Source organism: Palaemon carinicauda, chromosome 17 (genome assembly GCF_036898095.1).
Source record: "Palaemon carinicauda isolate YSFRI2023 chromosome 17, ASM3689809v2, whole genome shotgun sequence".
Classification (NCBI taxonomy): domain Eukaryota; kingdom Metazoa; phylum Arthropoda; class Malacostraca; order Decapoda; family Palaemonidae; genus Palaemon; species Palaemon carinicauda.
In genome coordinates, this window is record NC_090741.1 from 81,610,135 (window position 1) to 81,620,546 (window position 10,412).

The following is a 10,412-nucleotide window of genomic DNA, read 5'->3' on the forward strand; positions in this document are numbered from 1 at the left end:
GTCATGTAAATATCCAAGTCCACTGTCGTGTTTCGAGAAAGGTGTTATTATATATTTACGTTACCGATACCATCTCTATTCCCTTGCACATCATTGCCTAGTAAATACCACAGTTCACTGTGCTTCTTGGGTAGTCGTGATTTGCTATTGAATTAGAAATGAGTTTTGGACGTATGTTCTCCTTTCACTAGACATGATTCTTTGTATTGTAATTGAAGTGTTTAGCTTGATTTTTTATGTTTGCTTTTTTTTTTTTTTTTTGGGGGGGGGGGGAATTCAGTTTTTTTTTCTCACTCTTTCTTGGCATCTGTAAAAATATCTAACTTTTCATCATATTTAAAAATTTTAAAGGCTGCTCATGAATGGTAGAGATAAAGGACAAGGATAATGCCCTATGTAGCAAGAAAATACCCTAAAGATTCATCATATTTACTGTCAAAGCCCCTCTCCTTCCAAGCTAGGACCAGGAGGGGACAGACAATGGCTATGGATAACTAAGCATGTAGACCTATAAGCTCTTCCAAACCCCCATCTTAGCTGAAAGGGATGGTAAGGTTGCAGACACTACAAGAAACTATCGAGCTTGAGTGGGTCTCGAACCCAAACTCGACAGATCTCGTCAGGCAGGGTCGTTTTCAAATCAATTCACAAAAATTTAATTCTATTGAAGAGAATAATTAACATATAAGTCTTCTTCTTCTTCTTCTTCTTCTTCTTCTTCTTCTTCTTCTTCTTCTTCTTCTTCTTCTTCTTCTTCTTCTTCTTCTTCTTCTTCTTCTTCTTCTTCTTCTTCTTCTTCTTCTTCTTCTTCTTCTTCTTCTTCTTCTTCTTCTTATTATTATTATTATTATTATTATTATTATTATTATTATTATTATTATTATTATTATTATTATTATTATTATTATTATTATTATTATTATTATTATTATTATTATTATTATTATTATTATTATTATTATTATTATTATTATTATTATTATTATTATTGTTTAAAATGAGATACGTCATGTTCAAAACTCCTGAAATGGTATTACCTTTCAAATTCAGCTTTCACTGAATAAGTGATAAGTGAAAAATAGAATAAAAAAAAAATGACCAAAAAATAGTATATTTTACCGATATTAATTGTTCAAGATATAATAAAATGCTCCAATAAGATATTGATATAATTTTATTGCTATTCTAGAATTAAAAATAAAATATCTATATCAATTTGGACCTAGAAAATTATAACATCCTTTTTTTTTTTTTAAATGTTAATACGGGTTAGTTCAAATAACATTTCTACTAATTAAGAAAATTCACATTAGATGATTTGTTAGTTTTTATTTTTAAATAGAAAGCAATTAAGAATAAAGAGTATCATTGGAAATTTTTTAGATGTTAAAGAAGAAAATATAACGGAATTAAATGTGTTGAAAAACCTATTTCTTGTTCAACACTGAAAGTGGCTACATTATTAATATGACAAAAAGTTTATATTACTGATGAATATAATTATAGTTATAATTTCACCAAACTATGTATGAATAGGATAATCAAACACGCCTCGTAGCTATAAATCTGACACGTTATATGGTAATAAAAGAATTTTTAATAAAAGAAAAAGGATGAGTATCTCTAAGAGATAACGTGGTTAAACATATTTTTCCACATTAGTCTCGCAAACTTTATAGAGAAATGAGATGAATAAAATTACCCATTAAACAAAAAAATATGGACGAATAACATAGAGAAATTCACCCCCACAGCTATAAACCGGAAACATTATCTATTAACTCTTATAATAGACGAATTTCAGACGAAAGTAACGGCAAGGGGGGAGGGGGTGTCTCCCTGGAGACTACGAGCCTAAACGCATTTTCCAACATTAGCCGTGCAAAAAGGAAATCTGCCTCCATTGCCTCGACTCGGCAATATAATTCCCTTTCGCGTGGCGAGGAAATTTCCCTTTAAACAACACCTTTTCCGGGGAGGAAAAGAGCGAGAAAAGGAGGAGGATTTTTGCATATTCTACATACAGTTAGATTATGTCTGTTCAGACTGACTAAACCGTATTCAAAATTAATGGGATTCATTTGCATAAAAGCTCTCGCGGAATTACTCGCTGGGATATCTGAATTTACCTTGCCTGGATACCAGCTTTGCCTTACACTTTTGCCTTATATTTCTGAATACTTGCAGATTCACAATGCAAAAATTATGTATATATATATATATATATATATATATATATATATATATATATATATATATATATATATATATATATATATATTAGATCACAGCTCTCAATTATTGCACTTACACGCATTCGTACATTATAAAAACATTATGTATATATGTATATATATATATATATATATATATATATATATATATATATATATATATATATATGTGTGTATATATATGTATATATGTATATATGTATATATATATGTATATATGTATATATATATATATGTATATATATATGTAATGATTAGAATAGTAATATTACATGTTTAAAACAAATGACGTAATATGTCATGTTGGTTGGAAGAGCTGGCCGTGAGATTTGCTATGGTCAACTCAAATTGTGTACAGGATGTAAGATGCTGAGTTGTCATTCTTTCTTAGTGTCAACACATTAACTCTTCGTGTGAAAGTTTGTGACGTCACCGGATGCAGGTGTCTTCCGATTCCGTCACTTATCCAAATTAAAGCAAGTGTACGATTTTTGGGATATCAGTAATTTGTTCAGTTCTTATCAAAACTTCACCAGAATTGGTCATGTGGACCAACACAGCTTCCTCCAGTGATGGAGATGTTTAACTCAGTTGTTTATATACAATAAAACTTAAAAAACCACCAAGATGTGTTCAATAAACCATCTAAATATATCTGAAAACAACTCATACTCAAATGTGTGCTTAAGACAGTAGCACACCAATAAATGGTGGCAGCGCTTAAACTCAAAGACAGCGGTTATACTCTAAGAATTAGAGAAATATCTTCAAGACTTCAAAAATAAATAGCTGTAAAACCAGAGATATATCTTCAAGACTTCAACATAAAAGCTGTAATACCTGATAAAGATCTTCAAGAACTCAGAACTATCTACAAATATCTACAATTTTGACTGAGTCCAACGAAAATGCTAACACCAACATATGTTAGTATACAAATAGAATCTTCAATCAACATCCTAGGAAACCCAAGGACTGGCATTCAACTATTGCAAAACATATCCAGGAAGACCTACATTCTACAAGAAACTAGAACGAGACATCGCTAACAAAACATCAAGAGAGAGAGAGAGAGAGACGACTCGACTACATATAAAGCTAAGTACAAAGATTTTGTATTCATTTCAGTTTGTGCAGTGAAGTGTAGTTGTCACAAGTCGTTAGTCAAATATTACTGGGGTGAGTGAATTCCTAAACTTTGTTATAAGAAACTCCGAATTCTCATTTAGAATTTTTCTTTCTTTGTGCTAATTCCTTTTTCTTTCATAAACTCTTGGGGGGAAATGTATTGGGATTAGTAACATTGTTGGGGGAATTTTATTATACATATGCGTTTACGCAGTGGGCGTCTGTACTCATATAGATATTTTGATAGGATTGAAAGGGGTCAAAGAGATAGAAAAAAAAAAGAATACAGCAGTCATGGCTCCTCCTGTCAGCCCTACCCCTGGACCTAGTGGTGTAGGCCAGGCTAATCCTCCTCCAATTGTGACGCTTGTAAATGCCAGGTCAGCAATCCTTCCTTTTCAAGGCCGTGTCAACGGGTTCTTGCCACAAAATGTGGAGTCATGGATTTCATCCGTTGATGCCCATTTAAATGCCAAACAAATCGTAGATCCTTTTGTACAATTACAAGAAGCTAAAAGTTTTATAGATTTTTCTAAGGGGGATGCGAGTGCGTATTTAAGAGGTGTTTCATTTCAGGAAGCAGTTACTTGGGATGATTTCAAAGTTAGGTTACGCGCGATCTATGGGGGTGAAGAAGCTTTGGATGTGGTGTTAACGTTACGAAATACACTTAATCAAGCCACTATGAATCGGCTTAATGTTGTTGAGAGAGCAGCTCTCATAGCTGATAGGCTTAACGAATATCAGGACATTTTAGGTAATTCCACTTGGGTTACTAACGATAATATCTCCGTGAAAGATTTTTTACGATTAATGTATTTAACTTGCATGACACTTATGTTGCCTGAAGCTTTAGTGCGGTGCTTTGATAAGAAGTTAATGCCTGCAAGTACGGAATTGGATGTCTATAAACAGATAAAGAAGCACATGTCCAAGTGTCCAGATCTCGATCCCGTGTTAACTCAAGTTTTTGCTAAGAATGAAACAAAACCACAAACAGTGAACGTAATTAATAATCCAGTAGCGGGAGTGACGTGTTACAACTGCAAACGTCAAGGTCACATAAGCGCAGACTGTAGAACGAAATTTTGTTCAGTTCACAACACAGGATCACATTCTTATAGTCAATGTTACGCGCGTAAGACACAACAATATCCTAGAAATACACAGTCAATTCCACAGTCAGTTCCATATGGAAATAAAAAGAAAAATCCTCATTTTAACAATAAGAAGAAACAACAAAATGTCAATGCAGTTCAGAGTCCGAAACAAACAAACACTTCTTCAAATATCGCTGAGCCTGGGCCGTCAAACCAGACCTCGCAAAGTCAGCCTAATTTTCAGAATGTGCAGAACAAAGCAAATACCACATAGTTAACTCTAGAGGGGAAGAGAGTGATGTTGGGTCAAGGTCATTTATGTCAACATCAATAGTATTGAATAATCAATTTAATGTTTTATCAGATAAATGTGAGACAATAGATTTTCCTATGAAACACACGGCCGAATTAAGTAAAACAGTGCATGCTCCCGTAGATTTGCAACGAATTCATACAATAATAAGCCAAAATGAGTTACGGCCAACCTTATATGCTGTAAATTTAGAACACAAATCCTTTACGTTATTTTTTGACTCTGGTAGTCCACGTAATATTATGGATTTGAAGACGCATCATTTGTTGTTTTCGAACTTTCCGATTGAAAAATCAGGAATCAGACTTTCAGGTATAGGAAATAATGAATTAAACGTCATAGGCATAACTCATATTCAGTTCAGAGTCGGTAATCGCACGTTTGCCGATACATTTGTTGTTGTGAAAAACATTAATATGTATCCAGCTGTAATTATAGGATACCCATCTATGGGAAATCAAAACATTATCTTAGCTCCTGCAAAGCACGGCGTGTATATCAAAGGGAAATTCTATAAGTCTTCTAATACTTTAAAGTCTGTTTTGGATAATAAGGAGACGACAAATGTAACCGTAACGTACGTTGAAGAACCAATAACTTGTCTCACTAATAAAGAAATAATACACGCGACCCAGCAGAATTCTCGTTCACCCGTAATATCATCTTGCACGCAATATATCGAACCAAACATACCTTCGAATTTAATAGTGCAAATAAAGAAAACACTACCGGGATCTGAAATATTAATCCTTTCCGATACTTTGAAAACCAACGGATTGTCTGTCACACAAGCTATTTATACAGTAGGCTCACATCAGCAATGTAATATCGAAGTCTGTAATCATTTAAATAACACTTTAGTAATTCACAAAAATCAACATATCTTGGATGTAGAAGTTTATAAACATCGTATTCTTACCGTTGCTGAAATCAATCACTCTCAATCAGTTGCGGATGAATCCCTTTTACGATCTATTAAAAATAAAATCAGTAAGGACATTCAAGACGAAGAAATTCAGCAGAAAATTTTTGAACTTTTAAATAAATATACAGATGTCTTTTCCACTACGGATGGATCCTTAGGGAAAACAGATGTGATCGAGCATCAAATAAGGTTAAAAGACAAACAGAAAATTATATATGTACCCTCGTACAGACTCCCTATGAAATTCCAGAATGAAATAAATGATGAAGTAGGTAAAATGTTAGAGGAAGGAGTCATTAGAAAATCAAATAGCCCTTATAATTTTCCTTTAATAGTTGTACCGAAAAAAGATCGAACATGGCGTATCTGTGTCGACTTTCGTCGTCTAAACGAGGAAACGATCCCTGATCGATTCCCAGTGCCATGTACTGACGATATTTTGTCTTTGTTAGGTCAGAATAAATATTTTACCAGTTTGGACTTACTTAAAGGCTTTCACCAGATATCACTAGAAGAAGATAGTATCCCATACACAGCCTTCAGCACAGCCAGGGGACATTATGAATTTTTACGGATGCCTTTTGGTTTACGTTGTGCTCCTATAACATTTACAAGAATGATTAACATAGTGTTTGGAGACTTGTTAGGGGATATATTGCATGCCTATATGGATGATCTTGTAATCTTTTCCAACACCTTAGAAGAACATCTACGTAAGTTAGAACTAGTACTACAGAGATTAAGACAACATAACTTAAGGGTAAAGATTAGTAAGTGTGAATTTTTCAAAACAGAATTAGTATATTTGGGTTTCATGGTGTCAAGCCAAGGTCTTAAAGTAGTCCATGATAAGGTGTCGGCTATACGTAATTTTCCCATACCTACTAATGTCAAGGGAATACAGCAATTTCTGGGTTGTAGTGGATATTACAGGCGTTTTATACGCAACTATTCAATAATAGCCGCTCCTTTAACTGATCTTACGAAGAAGGGCGTAGATTTCATATGGTCTGAGCAACATCAACAGGCGTTTAATACTTTGAAAGATGAACTGTGTAGTTCTCCTATCTTAAAATTTCCTGACTTCGGTAAGGAATTCTTCATTGCAACAGACGCCTCAGACTTAGGAGTGGGAGGGGTATTGCTTCAGCAATATGATAAACAGTTTTTCCCGATAGCTTTCTATTCTCGAAAATTGAGAACTTCCGAAAGTAAATATGCAGTAATAGACAAGGAAGGACTAGCTATTGTTAATTCGCTAGTGCATTTTAAGTTCATAATTTACGGTTATCCCGTTAAGGTTCTTACTGACCATAAACCACTAACAGAGTTCTTTAAAGGCTTCAATCACAGCCCTAAACGAACTCGGTGGCATTTAATCATTCAAGATTTTGGCGCAAGAATCGGGTATTTACCTGGGAAAGCAAATATCATTGCGGATGCATTATCACGCAACCCCGTGTCATCTTGTACGGAGTCTTTAGCTGAATTAATAGATATATCAACATCCATGCCTATTGTAAAAACAATATCTGAACAAGAAGATTTAGGCTGGAGTGCTGAATTGTTACAGACTGAGCAAAGAAAAGATCAGAAAATAGAAACAATTATAAATGCTTTGAAAGGCAATCATAAAGAAAAAGAATATATAAAGTATAAGCAGCAGAATTATGTAATCAAAGATAATATTCTGTGTAGGACTGTGACAAGGAAAACCCGCAATACACCACATGTAACTAACGACCAGGTAGTAGTACCAAACTCACTTGTTTCCACTGTCCTGAATTGGTTGCATTCAAATCCATTACATGGACACCCTGGGTTCTCATTAATGTCACAGAAAGCCAAATCATTGTTTTATTGGCATACAATGCTTACAGATATAAAAAGACACATAGCTAATTGTCGCACATGTCAGGAAAACAAAGGGCATACGAAAACACCTGTTAGCTTAGGAACTTATCCTGTTCCCAATCAACCCTTTGAAAGAATACATTTAGATTTGTTAACAGGATTTTACGAGTCAGACAGAGGGAATAAGCACCTCTTAGTAATTATAGATGCTTTAACTCGATATACAGAACTAATAGCGCTTAAAACTAAAACTGCGATTGAATGCGCTAGGAAGTTTTACGAGTGTTACATTTGTAAACATGGAATTCCACACATGATAATCTCAGACTCGGGTGGTGAATTTAATAATCACTTTCTTACCTCATTGTGTGAATTCCTCAAAATAAAGAAGATCAATACCATGATATATCACCCAGAGTCGAATGGGCTAGTGGAAAGAGCAAATAGGAAGATATTAAATATATTAAGGGTAACACTAGGGGGATCAGACCCCAACTGGGATATTGCAATACCGGCGGCACTGAGTACTCTGAATCATTCATATCATATATCAATTAAAATGTCACCGCATGAAGCATTGTATGGTACCCCAGTTAGAACACCTTTCCATGTATTAACGCCTACAACTAATCTATCAAATCCTTTAAAAGAATGTATAAATGCAAGTATAAGTCGATATGATATCCTTCGAAAGAATTTAGAAGAATCACAAATCATAATGAAAAGGAATCATGATAAAATAGCGAAACCAACTAAAACATATACCGTGGGTGATAACATCTATATTCAAATCAATGTCAGAAAAGGGCTCAACTATAAACTAACACCTAAGTTTGAAGGCCCATTTAACATTTTGGAAATATTGACGGCCAATAGGTTTAGAATTCAAAATGTAGCCCAACCCACGGATGAGAGAATAGTACCATTGTCTCACATAAGAAATTAAAAAGAAGTGAGGAAAAATTTTAATTTCAATTTAAAAGTTTTCTTTTTAATACAGGAGTAATTACATATGTTTTTTCTCGTTACAGGTTTCCAAGATGAATTTTTTGTTGTTGGGAGTGATATTGTTCGCTCAGACATTTTTTTCGTATGGGATGAGTTCTAAGACTAAGAATATATATTTTAAATATGGAAATATAGTTGAAAGACAAGAAGACATTTTTATTACATCAACCAACGTAATTGTCGAAGTGCATATGCAAGCAATTTTTCTTCAAGAGAATGATGTCACTAGCTTAAGAACCGCCATTTCAAGGTTTTCTGCATCATTGGATGAGTTGCATAGGAGACATTTTCATTTGACTACTAAGAGTTTGCTTAGCTCAACATTAAAAATTGCAGAGATGCTATCTGATGACTTAAAGAATAAGACTGGAGAGACAGGATCTTTGGCTTATGACCTTTTGATGTGGACTGTAGGACACGAACAAAAAGAAAGACGGAATCCGTTCATTTATGCTGCATTAAGCATCTTTGGGTCTGTTGCAAGTTTAGGTTTAGGACTTTCCAATCGTCTTAAAATTAGTAATCAAAATAAGAAAATTGAGTTCTTGACTCATAAAGATGAATTGATTATGTCAGAACTAAGGGATCAGTTAGCTTCAATCAATAAAATTATGGATTTGTTAAATGAACATTCAGATAATATCGTTCAAATTATGGAAGTACAGGATTTGTTAGCAACATTAACGTATTATGATTCAAAGATAGATCACATACATAACAGAATTGCACATTTCATTGAGAAATCCAAGGATTATGTAGAAGCTATCACGTTAGCAACTAAAGGTGTATTGTCGCCCCATTTGTTGCCTATACGTTACTTAAAATTAGTTCTGGAGAACACTAGGGATAAACTAGGCTATGTTCCTTTGTTAGACGAACATAGGTTAGAATTTTATTACAGCCTAATTACAGTAAACGTAGATAATAACAAGATTAGGATTACAATTCCCTTTGATTCTTCTGATGCCTGGCAATCTTACAGGATATCACCATTTCCGACTTTCATGACGAATCACTCAAATCCAGTAATATCCAGTTTGACAGGACACGTATTGATTTCCCCAGACAAGGAAACATATACGGTCATTAAAGACTTAAATCAATTAACTCACTGTTCAGACGCAATGGATAGAAAAATATGTACAGCTGACTCATTTGAATTCCGTAAAAACTTGATGGATTCATGCGAGTTAGGTATAGTGCTAGACGGTGCTCTCTCCCATACAAGTGAAAATTGTCTGGATAAGCTTTATCCCTTTGACAATAAAGAATTCAATTGCAGACTAAATAATGGCTCGTGGATACGATACGACAAGGACGGCTTCAATATATCATGCCCTGACGGATCCACATCCCACAACCACATCTTCGTCGCAGCAGATGGCTGTATCGGGACTTCCCCGAATTCCATGGTGACTGGCCTACGGACAATCATCAGAGAACGTGCTTACTTCGCGAATTTCACGTGGACCTCTACAACGCCCGCACTTCCTCTCCCCTATAAAGGAAGTGTGGCGAAACACTTAATGAAACTTACCGAAAAGGACCACCTGTCGCCGACTTACAAAGAGATTCTTCACCCCATAATACTGGCTAGTTTGTGTTTCACGGTGATGATATTTATCGCCGTGAACATCCTTGTTTGGCGTAGGTTACGGCACAGCAAGCAGCTACAAAGGAATGAGTTGCATAGCCCTGACAATACCCCCTATTTAATCCAGTTCAAAGCTGTATGAGTGGCCACCTCATTCGCTAAGGGAGTAATTTGTCGGATTGATGTTTGTATGAAAAGCTGATTAGTACGCTAGTAATATGTAATTAAAGAAATTCTCTACATTTGCATTGTTAAA

The 10,412-nt window shown here is 34.6% G+C and overlaps 1 long non-coding RNA gene across 1 annotated transcript; it reads left to right on the top strand.

The window, feature by feature from the left end:
• The first annotated feature begins 3,351 nt into the window (after positions 1 to 3,351).
• On the top strand, positions 3,352 to 10,135 carry LOC137656134 (uncharacterized). Its single transcript, XR_011046954.1, has 2 exons — positions 3,352 to 3,413; positions 9,845 to 10,135. It is a non-coding gene; the product is annotated as an uncharacterized lncRNA (long non-coding RNA).
• Positions 10,136 to 10,412: the final 277 nt, after the last annotated feature.